General features: G+C 35.9%; 2 long non-coding RNA genes across 2 annotated transcripts in view; both read right to left on the bottom strand.

The window, feature by feature from the left end:
* The window catches only part of LOC136037243 (uncharacterized), a 303,458-nt gene that overhangs the window by 246,988 nt on the left and 34,965 nt on the right, over positions 1-21,505 (bottom strand). The gene's annotated exons all lie outside the window — the stretch shown is intronic.
* LOC136036863 (uncharacterized) lies at positions 1,669-21,177 on the bottom strand. The gene is made up of 4 exons (XR_010619795.1): positions 21,159-21,177; positions 17,316-17,431; positions 7,915-8,070; positions 1,669-1,966 (listed from the first exon to the last, which is right to left on the bottom strand). It is a non-coding gene; the product is annotated as an uncharacterized LOC136036863 (long non-coding RNA).

The raw sequence follows: 21,505 nt of genomic DNA, 5'->3' as shown, positions 1-21,505 counted from the left end.
AAGTTTATAATTTGGACTGATTTTCATCATAGAAACTAAATAACCATTCATTATAGTTTTGGATGTCTATTCAATAGATCTAGTAATTACGATTTTTTTTTCATTGTTTACTACGTCAAAGCCACTGCATGGACTATTTTGAAAATCCAGCGTTGATAATGTAGAAAGAAATGAAAGAAAAGCCACAACTCCCAAGTTTAAATTCATGTTACAGCCAGCAGTTAGGCTGTTACAGCCTGCAGCCACCGCCAGTTAATCGCAGCTTTGGACCCTTGGACCACATCATAGCTGAAACAAATTTTTCTCCCCTCCCATCCTATTCAGAACTTATCTCCTTACTCTATACAGTGAAAATAGCGGCGAAGACCACACTACCTTTCCATAACAAACAAACACAAAGTAGAAACAATAGGGAAAATCTGATATATATATATATATATATATATATATATATATATATATATATATATATATATATATATATATATATATATATATATATATATATATATATATATATATATATATATATATATATATATATATATATATATATATATATATATATATATATATATATATATATATATATATATATATATATATATATATATATATATATATATATATATATATATATATATATATATATATATATATATATATATATATATATATATATATATATATATATATATATATATATATATATATTAATTTCCCTTCGAATGAGCCCTCTCGCGATACTCTAGGACGACTGGGCTGATACGATCACCCCTGGGAAAAAAACAAATAAATTTACATCCATGATTTTTCTTCTGGCAAAAAAAAACAACACAAAATTCCACATTTTTGCACACAGGACCTTGAAACCTCTACAGTAAGGTTCTCTGATATGCTGAACGTGATGGTTTGATTTTCATTGACATTCTATGACATTTAGGAGGAGTTACCACATTTTTTCGCAAGCAAGGCAAATGTTCTCAGGCTTGTGACTTTTGATGAGCAAGATTAAACTTGACGAAAATTATATACATGAAACCGGCATAAAAATCTAATTCTTTTGATGTATCTACTAGTATCAAAATTCCGTGTTCCACGAACTGTTTGAAATAGTATCTTTTATTCAGATTCAATTGAACTGTAATTTGTTATTACAAAACTAATCGTACAAATAACAGTTTGAGTTTCTTGTTAATACTGCAAGAAATGATGATGGCGATGTCTTAATATATATTAATATGGGTTACAATAAAGCTGAATGACGAGGATTAATTCTTGGAGTGAGGCCTCTTCCCAGAGCTAACGTTCTTCAAACATACTTTATAAATTTCAGCTTTGCAAGAAGAACAAAATGTTGGTGATTTGCATAGACATAATAAGAATTTTAACAAGAAGGTCATATATTGGTAGAAACTCTGGAATTATAAAATCCAGCAGACTATTTTATAAGGAGTTAAAACGCCACGGTCTTCAGGTTGTCACCAGGATTCCTTTTTGCTTGTTTAATGAAAAGAGAGACCAAACTACAGATAAATTCTTTATATAAAAATGATTCTGAAAACTATATTTCCAACCATTTGCAGGGGGTGGGAGCCTTCTAACATCACTCGGTATCGGAATGTAATGCATGCAATGGCTTCTTATCAATGATTTTGATGTTCCAACTTTCGCTAAAAGTCTATTTTATTTATCAATATTCATTAAAAATTTTGCTTAACAGAAAATTAATCACACCAATATCAAACTTAGGAAGCCTAGCTTTATGAAAAAGGTCTAACCTAGAAAATGAATAAGTATTTACGTTAAAAATCAAAAACGCATATAATCTGTCAAAAACCGTTTTTAAATCTGAAAACCAATTGAATGATGGACTGAACAGGAAATGAACGCCATAAATGGTAAACGCAAGTTTCTTTCTCAGTCAACCATTTCATCTTCTTCTTCCCAATTCCTTCCATGTCCACTAAAAATATAGGATAAATTTAAGTTTTATCAAATAAGTATTACTTTCTCTGTCCATCTCACTTCTGAACACCTCGAATATTTGGTCAAAATTAAATTTAACTAGACCTACGTTGCCTGGGCAACGTGAAGTGTTGCGGCAACCTTTGTCCGGCTTCGCCGATTAAAGTGTTGCAAGAGCAACACTTTGGTTTTGTTTCTTCGCTATCGGTTAAATGCTGAAGTTGTCAAAACTATCAAAGCATTCAAAACGGCATATTCAAAGCAGAACACAATCAGTAATCACATGATCAAATTCTTCAGCGTTGAAAAAACAACAGCAAAAGAATATCGGAAGAAGGGATTAAATTGAGTTTGCAGCCAGTTGAACTATATCCTTTTTAATCGTAGACATTGTGACCGATGGAAACTTGGAACATTATCTTATCTAATCTTGGTATTATAAAGCTATCTGTAACTTTTCAGGATCAAAAGACCATAGATGTGTACAAATTTTCACAAATTTGTAGCCCTTCATGAGCCTCCTCTAGCAACCGATTCTTACTTACAAGTCCCTCTCCCGTGATATACATCAAGTTTACCGGAAACAAATAATGGGTACACCAACTATTAAAAGTTGCAAACCCTCGTCGCTGAAGATCATTGTAGCGTAACAGCTGAATGAGAGAACTTTTAAGGTTTAAGAGGCATATCTGATACCATTTCTCTATTGCAATCCCAAGTAGAAAAAAAAAGAATGGTAAAGTCAGCTGAAATCACGAACAGAAATGGGTAGAAACAATAGATGGCAGCCCTTTCGGACCCATGGAAAAATTCGCACTTTTTTGTTTCTGTAAATTTTTCTATTTATCACTCAAAGAAGATACATTGGATGTGGGGCCGGGGAACTGCCGCATATATTTAACACTTTAACACATAGATTTTAGTCCATCTTCAATTTGAAATTGGTGCCTGCCTGCTTGCCTGCTAGAACGGAGCTTTCCACTCGAAAGCAGAAACATGATTTGATGAAACAAAAGCTTGGCTGCACAACTTCAGATACTCCTTTCTGACATAGGCTATACAACTCCACTTCACTTCGCACACCATAGGCTCTGGCTCGAGGACAAGGAAAAACCATCCTTTTTGGCCCCAGCCAAGAGTTCTACGGAGCTTTCCAAAATGTAATGTCATGTTCATCGATCCGGCCTGAGGTCCACAGTTTCCATAAAAACCGCACAGGTTAGACCCTTACCAGTTTCCAGGAATAAGCTGAGATAGACGGCATAGGAAAAAAAAAACAAAAAAAAAACGGGACAAAACCAAAGTGTTGCTCTCGCAACACAATTGCTCAAAATATGGAGATAATTATAACATGTCTCTAGCGAGGTCTATAGCTAATTTACTCTGTTTCATTATGTGTTTTATTTTTTTTAAAAAGAATAAATCGTGAGTTGGCTTGCTCTTGCAAATTTTGTTGGTACAAAAAATAAAAGTTAAAACAACAAGGCATTATTCTAAAACAGTGATAATTTTACTAAGCCAATATTTCGGCTTCATATCTAAGAGCCGTCATTAGCAACGCAAACAGAAGAATATACAATGAGACTAACAATAAAGTACATGACGAAACTAAACACCAAACATAAGACTAAACACCTCTGTGATGTCTGTGAACTGTGTTTGTTATGGTAAGCCAAAATACGTTATGTGATGCTTTCAATCAAAGCGATAGCTATAATCCACCTATTCAAACAATAGACACACAGCTGACTGGTATAACTGTATTCCTAAAACTTGTTTAGTTCTCAATTAAGAGTTTTTCTTTTTCCCTAACAGCGTCAAACATCCTCTTCTTAAATGTATAATCAGTTATGATTTGGAGCTTTTGATAAGCATTTTGTTTGTCTTCAGCTGAAGGTCAGAAAAAGGCTTTAGTTAGAAAAACTCACTGACCTTTAATGACAATCAAAAAGCAAAAAAATATACTTTTTTTTATTTAATTTCCCTTTAAGATTTTTGTTGGGGAAATGAGCCGAGTTGAACTAGCCAAAGTAAAGGAAATATTACAATTGAGATTTGCCAAATAGTCAAGACAGGAAATGTTTCTCTCATTTTTTCGTTGTTGTAAAATTCAACTTAAACTTTTCTAATCCCATTTTGCTTTTTATTTTCTGCTTTATACTAGTAGAAACATATACAGATTTGTATCTTGACCAACGTCCTGAAGAGGATAAACCGGGTATAAAAGGATCTACCCCAATGTTGTGAGAAGGTTTGGGATTTCTGCACCATCATAAGCTCCTTTCTCCATCCCTATCCCGAACAGGGAAATCTTACTTGCGTGGCTTCATAGTTGCATCATGGTAGACCTTTCACGAGTTCGCCTAGACTAAACTTGACTGCTGACAACGGAGCAGGATGACCTTAAGGAATGGCACTCCTCGAGGATATTATATCCTGGTAAACGGCACAGCATTTGTACTGGATTCTGATAAATGGACAATCTGTCTGGGTTTCGTCTGTTTTGATGAGTTTTTTTACCTTCCCAGTTGAGGTATCTATTATGGGCTTCCTCTCTGTAATAGCATATTATTTGTAGCCTTGGATATATAATGATTCGGAGGTAACAGGCTTAAGATTGTCTGTGCAAGATTTTGAATCGTGTTGATTCAATATGAACAACATCACCAAGGATGGAAAACCCTGTTGTGGCCAAGACTCAGGATTGCATAAAGCCTCGTTTCAACAGGAGGTCCAATGGATTTCTTGCTCTCCGATTCTAAGCCGGCTTAAGCGCTTCGTGTAGACTTGGAAGAATGTGTTGGACCCCGTCCTGAACTGGCTCTGGGACAATTACTTTTTTCAAAGCCAAAATATTTCCATAATTTAAAGAATATCAAAAATTGCAACTTCAAATATTATAAAGTTAAACAACTATCGTTTCGACACATTGACTGACAAATTCAGACACTTCGAATTGGACTTATTAGGCCTTTCAGAAACTCACATTCCAGGGGTAGAAAACATGAAACTAGGTAATATAGCATTTATTTACTCAACAGGAAGGATGGGATGGATAGACAGGGAGAAGGACTCATGACGAATAAGGAAGCTGCTAAGTTTTGTTTATTTTGGAAAGATATTAACAAAAGAATGCTAGTGGCTCATTTTATGACTAAAAAGTGCAGGGTATCAGTTATGGTAGTAAAACTGCAGAACCGACTAATGGAGATAGTAGTGACTTGGATGAATGATACTTCCGGCTACAGGAGCCAAGACAGGACCCCAGGTAAAAATATTGTAGAAATATTTTTGTTAGGAGACTTGAATTCCCAGGTCAATAGAAACAGGGATAGATCCCAGACTAGGCAAATTTGGTGTAGGTAAATAAAACGCTAATGGTTACATACAGTTGCAATTTGTAGGCATAACAAGCTAGCTAGAATCAATACAATATTTGATCATAAAATGGGCCATAAGTTAAATTGATATTCAACCATTATTCATAAAAAGCTAGCTAAAATCAATATAATATTTGATTATAAAATGGGCCATAAGTTAAAATGGTATTCACAAGATGGTAAGACAGCTAACCTTATTGATTGTATTATTGTAAACCGAAAACTGGCAGGATCAATACAAGATACTAGAGAAAGTAGAGAAATTATATTTCTCTTGGGACTCGTTGTGATTCTTACTGTTGCTCCTCTTCTACCCACAGACTTCATTTACAGCTCGACGTGATCATCCCAGAAGCTTGTCTTCTAAACGCAGGTTTTTCGGTATATTATTTTCATTTGAATTGTATGAATCTTTTTTCTTTCAAAATTACTGCTGCTGCAACTCTAGCCGCAGATTTCATTTACGATTCGACGTGATCATCCCTTATCTTTTGCATTTATTTTTATTGTCACTTATCTTTTGTCCATTATTTTCATTTGGGATTCGTTGTGATGCATGTTGTCGCATGTTTTCTAGCCGAAGATCTTGTTGCGCTTCATTTTCGTGCTTAATTGCCTCAGACATTTTTCGATGCCTTTTGCTTTAGATGTTCGGATTCATTAAAAATCAAGTGTAATTTTTAATGACGTCATAAATACCAAAAACATTTCTTTCCCAGCTTGTCCCAGTCGTTATATTTTTCCTTGTAATAAAACTCAGTACCGACCAGAAATGTTCCTTTGCTCTCTGAAATCACTAAATCACACTTTAGAAATCCTGACGTGAATTCAATTCCTCCTTCTTGTTTATCCTTTACAGACGCTAGAATAACATGCTCCTTATTCCATTGTAGTCCCTGAAATATCTAAACTACACAATAGCATATTTATCATGTTAGTCTTTAGTTTTAAGTTACAACTTCGTTTGCAATTCAATAGCATAATTATCATGTTACTCTTTAGTTTTAAATTATAATTTCGTTTGCGATTCATTTATTATTTATTAGTTATAAATACACAGAAAAAAATAATTCCTCCTTCCAGTTTATCAATCACAGATGATGTTTGCTGTTTCGTGTTCCATGCTTTTTCTTTAGCTGTTCAGTCTTTTGTGACCTTCTTTTTTTTTTTTTTTTAACTAAGGCTCTAAAAAAATTTCTCAAACTCTTGACCTATCTCGATCGTTTTTTCAGTCACAAAAATATCAGGGTGTCAATTTTCAAAAAAAAAGAAAAAACAAAAATCTGGACCTTTTTCCATCCTAAGCAAGAATATAGCTGGAAAAAATTAAATACACATTTCAAGCTTCAAGTATATTCGAAGGAAATTTATGAACAAAAGAAACATTGGTAGGACACAAATAAAGAATATACTTGCTTATTAATATTACTCTCACGTTTTTTTTTATTGTTTTTCTGTTGCATCTGTTGTTAGTTTGATGGGAAATGAAATCATTCATTCATTCGAGGTAAAAATGCCCGAATATTTCATTTTCACTTACGGAAATCCTTACGGAAAAAGAGGAAGAAAAACTAGACTAAACAGGTAAAGCCTAACAAGAATGTAACATAAAAAGATATTATTTTAGTTTTTTTTTTTCAGAACAGTTTTGAAATGTTTTAACCGTTTAGCCTAACTTTTCTCTTTTCTTTTTTTCCTGTTTCTAAAGGCTTCCAAATGCAAAGCCAAATTGAAAAGGTATTTAATTTTTTTTTCAATGGCTCAATCAAAAGGGTCATTCGTTATTCATAAATGAAAAGGCAATGTTTCAGAAATTATTTCAAAGTCTCATAATTTTTACTAGTTTACTGCTCTTAAAGTTTCGTCATTCATTTGACGAAATGTCAGTTGTCTTGGGCAAACAAATAACTACCCACCAAATGAGTTTCTAGCCTATATAAAAGCCAAGAATTGACATAGGGCCATGTTGATTCATAGGGAAAGAAAGTTTCTATGGCTTTATAATTTTCTTGTAGTGAAAGTGGCCAGTACCTTGCGGCAACGGATACCCACATGCTCTGCAGCAAAGTGGAATGAACCCCTGTTTGTCTGACTAGGGGCAACCACAGCCAATGTCTGTTTATAGAAAGGTTGGGAGCTTATTACTTATAAACTATTGAAGCACTTATCCAACTTGGTAAAACCAGCAATTCCTCTGGACTTACTACTACTACTAATACTAACAACTCACTGTAGTATCAAGACACGTGAGGCCAATACAGCTACACGCGCTCCTCTTTGTCACAATTTATTCAAACTTCCTCCTTTATAACCTCCCAAGAGGTTCCCATTTTCATTACTTCTTTTTTTAAGACGTCCTCACATCCCATTCTGGGACGACCTGCTTTCTATTTGGTCCTAGAGGGTTTGCTAACAACGACGATCTTTGGAAATATGTCATCCTTCATCCATAGATTGTGTCCTAGCCATCTCAACCATTTTCTCATTTTAGCCCAAGAAAGTGGGATTGAACCATAATTTTTGGTTGAACTTGGTTGATAAAAACAAAATAAAAGAATAAACTTACGGTCTTGATTGATTGAGATCAGGCAACATTGAGTTATTATTATCTATTTCCGATAGTTCTTCATCATTTTGTATTTGAAGATTGGATGCTCGTATTAGATTTATAACGTCTCCACCAGGTGGTTTCCATAGTACAAGCGCATTATTAGGCCTCTCTCTAAAAGATGAAAAAAAGAAATGTTCAGACAGAGCACGATTGAAAAAGGATACTGACACTGTTTCAATATAGGATAGGACAATACTAAAAGGGGTGAAAATCCCTTCCTCCTCCCTAACCAGTGTATGTAGATTCCTTTATTCGGAATGTATTTTAGACAAACATAAAAAATCCAAGTCTGAACATAATGAACACGGAGATAATAAATCTGTTGAATTATGAGCCCCAGACCCCGGGTAGAAATTATCTCGCATAAACCTTGCCCAAAGTTGTATCTTTTTACTCCTACCGAATGAATTACATGGGTTAATATGTCGAATTGCACTTTTCAACGATTAAATCACTCGAGGAATTAAAGCATGGATGTAATTAAATTTTGAAAACCAGCAGGTTATCAAACAGTTCGTGGTAACGAACTGTAGTAAGGAGCGATCCGGCTCAATAGGAACCAAAACTCTAAAAAATTGAATTTTGATATCAATAGCTACATCAAAAGAATCGCATTTTAATGCTGATTTTAAATATATAAGTTTCATTAAGTTTAGTCTTAGCCATCAAAAGTTACGAGCCTGAGAAAATTTGCCTTATTTAGGAAAATAGGGGGAAACACCCCCTAAAAGTCGTAGGATCTTAACGAAAATGACACCATCAGATTTAGCGTATCAGAGAACCCTACTGTAGAGGTTTCAAGCTCCTATCTACAAAAATGTGGAATTTTGCATTTTTTGCCAGAAGACAAATCACGGGTGCGTGTTTATTTGTTTTTTTTTTTTTTGTTTTTTTTTTTTTTTTTTTTCCCAGGGGTCATCGTATCGACCAAGTGGTCCTAGAATGTCGCAAGAGGGCTCATTCTAACGGAAATGAAAAGTTCTAGTGCCCTTTTTAAGTGACCAAAAAATTGGAGGGCATCTAGGCCCCCTCCCACGCTCATTTTTTTCCCAAAGTCAACGGATCAAAATTTTGAGATAGCGATTTTGTTTAGCATAGTCGAAAATCATAATAACTATGTTTTTGGGGATGACTTACTCCCCCACAGTCCCTGGGGGAGGGGTTGTAAGTTACAAACTTCAACCAGTGTTTACATATAATAATGGTTATTGGGAAGTGTACAGACGTTTTCATGGGGATTTTTTGGTTTGGGGGGTGGGGTTGATGGGAGAGGGCTTTGTGGGAGGATCTTTCCTTTGAGGAATATGTCATGGGGGAAGAAAAATTCAATGAAAAGGGAGCAGGATTTTCTAGCATTACTATAAAAAAACAATGAAAAAATAAACAAGAAAACGTTTTTTCAAATGAAAGTAAGGAATAGCATTGAAATTTAAAACGAACAGAGATTATTACGCATATGAGGGGTTCTAAAAATACTTTAGCATAAAGAGCGAGGTACTTAGGAGGAGATAAATACCTCGCCCTTTATGCTAAAATATTTTTAGTGATTTCAACTATTTATTCTACGGCCTTTTTGATTCAGGGGTCATTCTTAAAGAGTTGGGACAAAACTTACGATTTAGTGTAAAGAGCGAGGTATTAACGAGGGTACAAACCCCCTCATGCACATAATAAAAATATAAGAATATAAAAGTTTGTTACGTAAGTTAATTCTTAAGTTACGTATATTTTTTACTAATAAAAACGTTCGTTGAATATTAAAAGTTCTAGTAGCCTTTTTAAGTAACCGAAAAATTGGAGGGCAGCTAGGCCTCCTTCCCCACCCCTTATTTCTCAAAATAGTCTGATCAAAACAAAGAGAAAGCCATTTAGCCAAAAAAAAAAATTAATATACTAATTTCATTTCAATAATTTATGTGCGGAGAGCCAAAATCAAACATGCATTAATTCAAAAACGTTCAGAAATTAAATAAAAAAAAACTAGTTTTTTTAACTGAAAGTAAGGAGCGACATTAAAACTTAAAACGAACAGAAATTACTCCGTATATGAAATGGGTTGTCCCCTCCGCGTCCCACGCTCTTTACGCTAAAGTTTGACTCTTTGCCACAATTCTACTTTTTAAAACAATTAAAAACTTTAGCGTAAAGAGCGTGGGACGCGGAGGGGACAACCCATTTCATATACGGAGTAATTTCTGTTCGTTTTAAGCTTTAATGTCGCTCCTTACTTTCAGTTAAAAAAACTAGTTTTTTTTTATTTAATAACAAAGAAAGGTGAAGGTCAATTATTTGCGATTCAGCTCAAAAAAAGATGAAAAGAATCAGGTAGAAATCAGTCACTTTGAATAAAATTATTCGTTAAAAAGTGAAGTTTGAGGATATATAGCGTAGCAATCGCTTTTACTGCACCAACGATAACATCCAATATGTCTTTTTTTAATTTCATCGCTTTAGACACTGTCAGCTACCAGAAATTTAATTTTGGTTCATCTTTTATTGTTAATTAAATAAAAAAAAACTAGTTTTTTTAACTGAAAGTAAGGAGCGACATTAAAACTTAAAACGAACAGAAATTACTCCGTATATGAAATGGGTTGTCCCCTCCGCGTCCCACACTCTTTACGCTAAAGTTTTTAATTGTTTTAAAAAGTAGAATTGTGGCAAAGAGTCAAACTTTAGCGTAAAGAGCGTGGGACGCGGAGGGGACAACCCATTTCATATACGGAGTAATTTCTGTTCGTTTTAAGTTTTAATGTCGCTCCTTACTTTCAGTTAAAAAAACTAGTTTTTTTTTTATTTAATTTCTGAACGTTTTTGAATTAATGCATGTTTGATGTTGGCTCTCCGCACATAAATTATTGAAATGAAATTAGTATATTAATTTTTTTTTTGGCTAAATGGCTTTCTCTTAGTTTTGATCAGACGATTTTGAGAAATAAGGGGTGGGGAAGGAGGCCTAGCTGCCCTCCAATTTTTCGGTTACTTAAAAAGGCTACTAGAACTTTTAATATTCAACGAACGTTTTTATTAGTAAAAAATATACGTAACTTAAGAATTAACTTACGTAACAAACTTTTATATTCTTATATTTTTATTATGTGTACGAGGGGGTTTGTACCCTCGTTAATACCTCGCTCTTTACACTAAATCGTAAGTTTTGTCCCAACTCTTTAAGAATGACCCCTGAATCAAAAAGGCCGTAGAATAAATAGTTGAAATCACTAAAAATATTTTAGCATAAAGGGCGAGGTATTTATCTCCTCCTAAGTACCTCGCTCTTTATGCTAAAGCATTTTTAGAACCCCTCATATGCGTAATAATCTCTGTTCGTTTTAAATTTCAATGCTATTCCTTACTTTCATTTGAAAAAACGTTTTCATGTTTATTTTTTCATTGTTTTTTTATAGTAATGCTAGAAAATCCTGCTCCCTTTTCATTGAATTTTTCTTCCCCCATGACATATTCCTCAAAGGAAAGATCCTCCCACAAAGCCCTCTCCCATCAACCCCACCCCCCAAACCAAAAAATCCCCATGAAAACGTCTGTACACTTCCCAATAACCATTATTATATGTAAACACTGGTTGAAGTTTGTAACTTACAACCCCTCCCCCAGGGACTGTGGGGGAGTAAGTCATCCCCAAAAACATAGTTATTATGATTTTCGACTATGCTAAACAAAATGGCTATCTCAAAATTTTGATCCGTTGACTTTGGGAAAAAAATGAGCGTGGGAGGGGGCCTAGATGCCCTCCAATTTTTTTGGTCACTTAAAAAGGGCACTAGAACTTTTCATTTTCGTTAGAATGAGCCCTCTTGCGACATTCTAGGACCACTTGGTCGATACGATGACCCCTGGGAAAAAAAAAAAAAAAAAAAAAAAAAAAAAAAAAAAAAAAAAATAAACACGCACCCGTGATTTGTCTTCTGGCAAAAAATGCAAAATTCCACATTTTTGTAGATAGGAGCTTGAAACCTCTACAGTAGGGTTCTCTGATACGCTAAATCTGATGGTGTCATTTTCGTTAAGATCCTACGACTTTTAGGGGGTGTTTCCCCCTATTTTCCTAAATAAGGCAAATTTTCTCAGGCTCGTAACTTTTGATTGCTAAGACTAAACTTGATGAAACTTATATATTTAAAATCAGCATTAAAATGCGATTCTTTTGATGTAGCTATTGATATCAAAATTCAATTTTTTAGAGTTTTGGTTCCTATTGAGCCGGATCGCTCCTTACTACAGTTCGTTACCACGAACTGTTTGACTAAAGCCTTACATTCCTTTCTCATTTCTAGTTATTTACATAGTTTCCTTCCCGAATGCATCTCTAGTTAACTTTGATTTTGGTTTTCCTGATCGGTCACCTTTCATAGGCTTCAATTTATACGAATCTATCAAGCAAAAGACAGTCATCAAAATTACAGCCAGCAACCCCCCCCCCTAAAAAAATCTCGGATGCCCCACTGCCTCCGTACAGATTATTTCCTTTTATTTCCACTTTCTCTTCACTATTATTACTAGTAAACAGGTTTTGAAGTTAAGTTATATGATCAAAGGCACATTTTAAATATAAAACCTATGAAATCAAACGAACCTTTTTTTTTAGTTTCCTTTCCGTTATGTACCTTTATGCAATTGCTTTATTATTACTAATGACAAAAATAAAATAGGGGGACTCATCAAATAAATAATTCGCTATTGGCTAAAATTTCTCCAGCTGCCACTTGCACAATGTGTTAATTCCGTAAGAAGATTTTCCAGTTTCTTTTCGGATTGTTTTTCGCCAAAAATTTATTTCGCAATGTTAGAAATTATATTTACAAAATAAGGAATAATTGAAACTTTATGCCGCATATCTTAAACCCATTCATGACATATCTCTGCCTATGTACTTGGAATGTGTCGGTAACTATCAGCCAATCAGAAATATACAACACTGAAAAAAGAACATGTAACCTTATACGGCGGGTAGCTGAAGCCTGATGGCAAGCGAGTATTTCTAATTATAGAGATTGCATGGTTTCATTAAAATGACGAGTTTTCCACATAGTTTTGGCAAATCTAATCTATTGTGTTCCACAGTTAGACGATGAGCAGACATATCCAGAAGTTTTCTTTTTTTTTTGGGGGGGGGGGGGTGGGCTTCGATTTTTGGTCCTAAAGGAAGAGGGAAAAGTATACTTTCTATGTTACTCACTAAAAAGCATGTGTTAGACTTTTTCTTTCCTTTAAATATATATATATATATATATATATATATATATATATATATATATATATATATATATATATATATATATATATCTATATATATAAAAATAAGTTGTCTGTCTGTCTGTGGATCTGTGGATCAGGTGACGTCATGTTTCGGCTGACGTCATGAAATTAGTTGCCGTCATTTTTGCTTTGAAGGTGACGTCATTCAAGTTATATAAGACATATGTTCGCGTAGAAATCTATTAATGTTTAAGTTTACAATGACTGATGAAGATGCTCAAAGAGTCTATGCCAAAAAACTTGCTGCTGATAGAGAAAGTCAGAAAAGAAAGCGTGCCGAGGAACTACCAGAGCAACGTGAAAGCAGACTTGCTGCTAAAAGAGAAAGTGAAAAAAGAAGGCGTGCCGAGGAATCAAAAGACCAGCAGGGAAACAGGCTTGAGGCTGATAGAGAAAGAAAGAACAGAAAGCATGCCGAGGAACTACCAGAGCAACGCAGAAGCAGACTTGCTGCTAAAAGAGAAAGTGAAAAAAGAAGGCGTGCCGAGGAATCAAAAGACCAGCAGGGAAACAGGCTTGAGGCTGATAGAGAAAGAAAGAACAGAAAGCATGCCGAGGAACTACCAGAGCAACGCAGAAGCAGACTTGCTGCTAAAAGAGAATGTGAAAAAAGAAGGCGTGCCGAGGAATTACAAGAACAGCAAGAAATCAGGCTTGCTGCTGATAGAGAAAGTAAGAAAAGAAAGCGTGCCGAGGAATCACAAGAACAGCAAGAAATCAGGCTTGCTGCTGATAGAGAAAGTAAGAAAAGAAAGCGTGCCGAGGAATTACAAGAACAGCAAGAAATCAGGCTTGCTGCTGATAGAGAAAGTAAGAAAAGAAAGCGTGCCGAGGAATCAGAGCAATCTGAAAGTTATCGCCTGGCATTCAGGTACAACCCAGTCGATGATTATAGCTTGAGTAGATGTGTTCAAATCGGGACAATGTCTAAAATTTGTCCCTATTGCAAGGCCTTGAAATTCAATGGTGAAACAATGGGAATGTGTTGCGCCTCAGGAAAAGTTAAACTTCCTCTATTGGCTGCACCACCAGAGCCATTGAAGACTTTCCTTACTGGAACTACGTCAGAATCTAAGCGTTTTTTTGTCAAAAATCAGACAATACAACTCATGTTTCCAAATGACGTCGTTTGGAGCCCAAATCGAAAATCCAGATCAATTTATGTCTACTTTCAAAGTAAAAGGGCAAATTTATCATAAAGCAGGGTCCCTTCTACCATTCTCAGGCGAGAATCATAAATTTTTACAATTGTACTTCATCAGTGATAGAAATTCTGAATTGAATGCACGTTGCGAAATTTCTCCCAACGTTGAAAGGACAATCGTTTCCCAATTGCAACATCTTTTCCACGAAAATAATAATTTAGTGCGTCTGTTCAAAACAGCCATCGATTTGATGCCTACTGATACTACGACTTTTAGGGGGTGTTTCCCCCTATTTTCCTAAATAAGGCAAATTTTCTCAGGCTCGTAACTTTTGATTGCTAAGACTAAACTTGATGAAACTTATATATTTAAAATCAGCATTAAAATGCGATTCTTTTGATGTAGCTATTGATATCAAAATTCAATTTTTTAGAGTTTTGGTTCCTATTGAGCCGGATCGCTCCTTACTACAGTTCGTTACCACGAACTGTTTGACTAAAGCCTTACATTCCTTTCTCATTTCTAGTTATTTACATAGTTTCCTTCCCGAATGCATCTCTAGTTAACTTTGATTTTGGTTTTCCTGATCGGTCACCTTTCATAGGCTTCAATTTATACGAATCTATCAAGCAAAAGACAGTCATCAAAATTACAGCCAGCAACCCCCCCCCCCTAAAAAAATCTCGGATGCCCCACTGCCTCCGTACAGATTATTTCCGAAGAAAGAAAGAACAGAAAGCATGCCGAGGAACTACCAGAGCAACGCAGAAGCAGACTTGCTGCTAAAAGAGAATGTGAAAAAAGAAGGCGTGCCGAGGAATTACAAGAACAGCAAGAAATCAGGCTTGCTGCTGATAGAGAAAGTAAGAAAAGAAAGCGTGCCGAGGAATCACAAGAACAGCAAGAAATCAGGCTTGCTGCTGATAGAGAAAGTAAGAAAAGAAAGCGTGCCGAGGAATTACAAGAACAGCAAGAAATCAGGCTTGCTGCTGATAGAGAAAGTAAGAAAAGAAAGCGTGCCGAGGAATCAGAGCAATCTGAAAGTTATCGCCTGGCATTCAGGTACAACCCAGTCGATGATTATAGCTTGAGTAGATGTGTTCAAATCGGGACAATGTCTAAAATTTGTCCCTATTGCAAGGCCTTGAAATTCAATGGTGAAACAATGGGAATGTGTTGCGCCTCAGGAAAAGTTAAACTTCCTCTATTGGCTGCACCACCAGAGCCATTGAAGACTTTCCTTACTGGAACTACGTCAGAATCTAAGCGTTTTTTTGTCAAAAATCAGACAATACAACTCATGTTTCCAAATGACGTCGTTTGGAGCCCAAATCGAAAATCCAGATCAATTTATGTCTACTTTCAAAGTAAAAGGGCAAATTTATCATAAAGCAGGGTCCCTTCTACCATTCTCAGGCGAGAATCATAAATTTTTACAATTGTACTTCATCAGTGATAGAAATTCTGAATTGAATGCACGTTGCGAAATTTCTCCCAACGTTGAAAGGACAATCGTTTCCCAATTGCAACATCTTTTCCACGAAAATAATAATTTAGTGCGTCTGTTCAAAACAGCCATCGATTTGATGCCTACTGATACTACGACTTACTACGACAAAACAGCCATCGATTTGATGCCTACTGATACTCATAAAATTGTTATTTCCGCTGACAAAACGCCTCCTGGCCAACATGTGCGTAGATACAATGCTCCGACTATCGACGAAGTGGCAATCGTTATGGTCGGTGATCAGTTTTTACCTCGAGATATTATTCTACATAAGCGAAACGCTCAGTTGTTAAGAATTGCTGAAACTCATCGATGCTACGATGCCCTACAATATCCTATCATTTTTTGGGATGGAGCCGACGGCTATCACTTTAATATTAAATTGATGAATCCAGCCACTAACAAAGAAATGAATAAGAAATGCAGTGCAATGCATTATTATTCCTATAGACTAATGATTCGGCAGGATGAAGAAAATTATATTTTAAAATGCCGTGAATTGTTTCACCAATTTGTCGTGGATATGTATGCTAAAATTGAATCAGAACGTTTGCTATATATCCGCCTGAATCAGACCAAGCTCCGCTCTGAACAATACATTCATTTGCGAGATGCAGTTATAAATGACGACTTGACGTAAAAAAAAAACAATGGAAAACCTAATAGAAGCCACAATCTTGACAGGGCCTTAAGAGGGTGAGGCTGTTCTTATTCCTCGCATTCCCATGATTCCAACGGATCTGCTTTTTCAATTTAAAAGATTGCAATTCCCAATTCGATTAGCATTAGCAACCACCATCAACAAAGCTCAAGGGCAATCACTAGAAAAATGCGGTATAGATCTTAATACAGATTGCTTTACCAATGTACAATTGTATGTTGCATCTTTGAGGGTCGGTAAACCTGACAATCTATTTATACGCACAGACAATGGGACAGCGAAGACTGTTGTATATTCACAAGTTTTACGTAGTTAATTTGTATTGTATCTATCTATCTATCTATCTATATAAAAACGAGTTGTGTGTATGCATGTTTGTTTGTTTGTAAAAAGAGCGTTTGCATATGACGTCATTATTAGTACATACGGCTTTGTATATGGACAGACAATGGGAAAGCCAAGAATGTTGTATATTCGCAATTTTTACGTAGTTTGAAACACATATATAAATCTATCTATATTCACAGGTGGGACACAGGGACACAACTACAATGGCGCGTAACTAATATGGCGCGTAACGACTTACGCGCGCGGGGGGGCTTGGGGGGGCGCGAAGCGCCCCACCAACTAGGTGTTGGGGTGGCGCGAAGCGCCACCCCAACAGCTAGTATACATATATATATATATATATATATATGTATATATATAAAATAGAGAAAATTTTTCTGCTAGGGGTAGAAAATATAAGGTTAAAATCACTTACTGTGACCTTAGAATTGACTTTGGAACAATTTCTTCTTCCTGTTCTTGAAACCGCTTGAGTTCTTCTGACAAAACCAATTTTGGACTAACATCTATACTAGATCCTGGCAAATATACCTAAAAAACGATGGATTGGTTTTAATTCAACTCTATTTTAATTATAACGGTTGATTGATAAAAAAAAATAGACTTCTGCAGTTGATACACACATTCACAGGTCAATGCCATACAAAACACCTAAAAAACTTACTTAGGAGTGGAAAGAAAGGAGGGAAGGGAGGGAAGGAAGAAGACAGAAAGAGTGAGGAAGAGAGAGAGAGATAGAGGGGAGGCGGGGAGGGGGAGAACAACACAAGAACGATATTAATTTAAATTGAATTTACTTGTATTCTGTAATCTACCTGCACTATTTGAAATGTTAAGAATTAGATAAGTTAAAGTTAATCTGATATTTTTTTATGTTAGCAGAGCCCTCCATATTTTTTCTAATTTTTTTTTCTTTAAATATATTTGGGATCTGTACATTCATTAATTTTCAAAACTATTTCAACTCAGTCCGTGCTGGTGTGTCCAGTGGTTTTTCATTTCAGTTTTGACTCAGACCAACCGTGGTGCAGCCGTAAAAATGTATGTAAAAGCTTGTCATAGTACACAGTAGTAGTAAACAGAAAGGAATAGTACTTAAGTAGGAATAGTACACAGAAAGTTACATATAGGGTATCCTGCAGATTCTTGCTGTGGTAATACCAGTTAAATTCGAAGTAGCAACGAAACAAATTAAAAACTAGATTCACGTTGCTGATGCAACTTTAAGCGTTTCAGCCATCTTAGGTCAGCTTCACTGGCAAAGAGTTGCAGGACCAGCACTTTGGACTTATTTCTTCACGTAGATTTTTTCTCTTTAAACAAAAATTAATGACTCATTCCTTCAAGACAGTTTTCTAAACACGCTGTTTCTGCTTAAAACCAACTTTATCCCTGTTTCCCGACCCCGTGTCAGTTTTATTAGTTTTTCATGTTTCATTTATTTAAACTTATGACCTATTACTTTATTCCACAAAATAAAACCTAGCACAACTTTTTTCTTTGTTGTTTCAAAACATGAAACAGGCCCGTTATGGAAATGCACGCTATGGCAATGTTACTTTGCCTCAAATCACAACGCCTTTTATTTGTTTGCAACATAGTTGACGGCTTACTTCTGTCTAACACTAGCACCGACCGACAGCCATATGGGTATTGCTAATAATTGGGAAACTATATCATTACATTACAGTTTTCATTTATAATCGTGACGCAACGACCTGGAAGAGGACAAATTTACTAGCGTAAAATGTATCGGAACTTGTGAAAGGTAAACTAATTCTCATATTTACATAGCCCTTCACATCTTGAAGATAAAAACATGCGTTACGATTCTTGTTTACATGTCACTCTCAGGGATAGAGGAGAAATCCACGAACTACAAAACTTAACGCCTGGACTGTAGAGGTAAAAGATCTATAATTTCCCGTCTTTAGTCTCCAGGCAAATTGCAATCAAATCAGTAAACTCAAATAGGGAACTACGGAAAATAGCTGACAACCCTCCCTCTGTCTCCTTAGCCCAAAGTACTTGCCCCAAAGCCCTGACGGCAAACATTCCAGTTCAGACAATGTGAAACATGCGTACCTTTATGCTAAGAAGTTGGCTGGGGCATTGGAGAAGCTTCTGGACCACGTTGGCTCTCAAATCCTACAGACTGAAAATCCTTGTCTGATTCCGATTCTAGGAAGGTACAACATGCCTACCTTTCTGTTAGAAAGCCGGCCTATTTTATATATCAAACAATTTAGATTGAAATTCTTTACGTAATTTAGCTTCAAATAAGTTGCAACATGCCTGCATTTTCGGGAAAAAACTGAAATATAGAGAAAGAGAGAGGGGAAGTGATGATTTCCTTTTGGAAGGATAACATGCCCGCTTTGTGCCTCCTATTCAAAATCAGAGTGTGAGACTGGTTCAAACGAAAAACCACAGGCTTACGTTTTTATTAAAAGCTAGTAGTGGATATGGAGGGGGAGGCGAAGTAGAGGGGCCAATCGTTCAATTTAGTTCTCAATTCATATAGAGATCCAACATCTTTGCATAATTAGGATTCAGACAAGGGGCACGAACCTTTCCGTTGTTAAGTTGGTGCTTGGAGGAGCAAGTGGTTGTTAAAGTGGCCATGGGGCTGTTTATTGCCTCAAATAACGCTTCATAACGCACAATTCTACTTCAGATAAGGTGGGTCGTGACCGCATAATACTGTTTGGAAGGAGGAAAGGGAGGATTATAGGGGAGCCCATCAGCTTTTTGCTGCAAATCCTATTAATTGAAAATCGTTTTATAGTTTCGGCACAAAAAAAAGTACCAAACGCCAACCTTTTTATAAATACGTTGGTAATTGAGCTACAGGGAAGGTTTTTTAGAGAGATCAGGTGTCAACTTTGGACTTTTGCCATGGTTCCTGTTCTAAGGTGTAACTTGTCAACCTTTTTGCTAAAAAGAAAATGGCACTGGGAGGATGGGGAAGGGTGTTATTTGAAGGACCGGGGTGACGATGCTGGGGGGAGATTACGACTTATTTTTGTGTCCAGCTAATCTTTGCACAGAGTTTCAACTTGCCTAGTTTTTGAACCGAATCTGGATATAGCTTGTTTCTTCATAGAGTCATTATCTGATTTTATTTCTGCCGTAAAACAGGTTCCAGGCCAATTCCCCCAGAAATTCGCTCCACGAACAACTCCCCTGGAAAATCCCCTTTCTCACTTTTGGCTTCGGCAGTCAAGATGCAAGTATGACAAAAAAAATACGAAGATTAGAAGAGATTTTGGAACATTCTACCTAAGTATATTCCAAAATATAAGCAGAATGATGCTATAGATTATCGTATATCATTTATTTCAACGTTTTTTATTTCTTTTACTACTTTTTTGTGTCTTTGGCAGGTTGAGTTATCCTAGCAGGGTAAGATAAAGGTTAAGGAGAATAACATAAAAATATGAAATTATTGGTAAAAAAAACTTGTAAAAATCCCAGATTCCTGAATAAAAGCTCACACGTAGGCGACCTCAAAAATCTGCATTCTAAGGGGAAAATCCTTAAAGTGGAAACACTGTCTGGCACCAATATCTGTTACATGATACTGGCTCTCGCCTTACGATCGGGAACATGTCCAGTAGGCGAATATCAGAAGGTCTTCCTGTCTGAAGTAGCTTTAAGTGGCGTTCTAAGTTCAATACAACATGGAGTTAGAACCAAGAAAGTTTAGGATTGGCAGACATTCTGAATTCAAATACGTAAGCAAATTAATTTCTTTAGCCCTTATCTTACTCTGGTATGATACTTCAATCTCCTACAACACAAAGATGCCTAATTTTATACCGGCGAAATATTTGTAGTGATTGTTGTCTTCTGTTTTCTTGCTACTGGCCATTGCCACCTTTTTTTTTCTCTTTTTTTTTAGATTTCTTTCCGTATCTTGTTACTGTGTGCCAGCTTGGCTTTGGCTCTTTTATGCGTTAAAAGAAACTGAATTTTCTTCATTCAAATTACATTTCTTACTATGGGTCCGGTTTCCGACAACATTATTAAGAAACGAGCAAGATGGCAAGCTTACACACGTTGTACTATCCCTTTGCCTCATTCCCAAACACAGAAAATAAAATAATCTCGACTGTAATGACAAATAGAAATCGCTTATGAAAGTATATTTGACAACACTTTTAGACCCATGGGAACTCTACTTATTTTTCCATGAAAATGTATCGGAAGTAGGCCTGGGAGCCTAATCTAGCTTCAATTTGAAAATGGTGCTTACTTTAAAATCGAGCTTTTTATTCAACAGCAAAAATTCCCCTGAGCAGCTTAAGTTAGTCCTCTTTTAATCAGATGTCACAGAGGGAGGGTTGCCAGCTATTTTCCGTAGTTCCCTATTTGAGTTTACTGATTTGATTGCAATTTGCCTGGTACGTAGCAACCGTTGAGGAGACTAAAGACGGGAAATTACAGATCTTTTTCCTCTACAGTCCAGGCCTTAAGTTTTGTAGTTCATGGATTTCTCCTCTATCCCTGAGAGTGACCTGTAAACAAGAATCATAACGCATGTTCATCTTCAAGATGTGAAGGGCTATGTAAATGTGATAATTAGTTTACCTTTCATAAGTT

This window comes from Artemia franciscana, chromosome 16 (genome assembly GCF_032884065.1).
Source record: "Artemia franciscana chromosome 16, ASM3288406v1, whole genome shotgun sequence".
Lineage (NCBI taxonomy): Eukaryota > Metazoa > Arthropoda > Branchiopoda > Anostraca > Artemiidae > Artemia > Artemia franciscana.
Note: the sequence above shows the minus strand (reverse complement) of the source record. Positions and strands in the feature narration are given on the sequence as shown.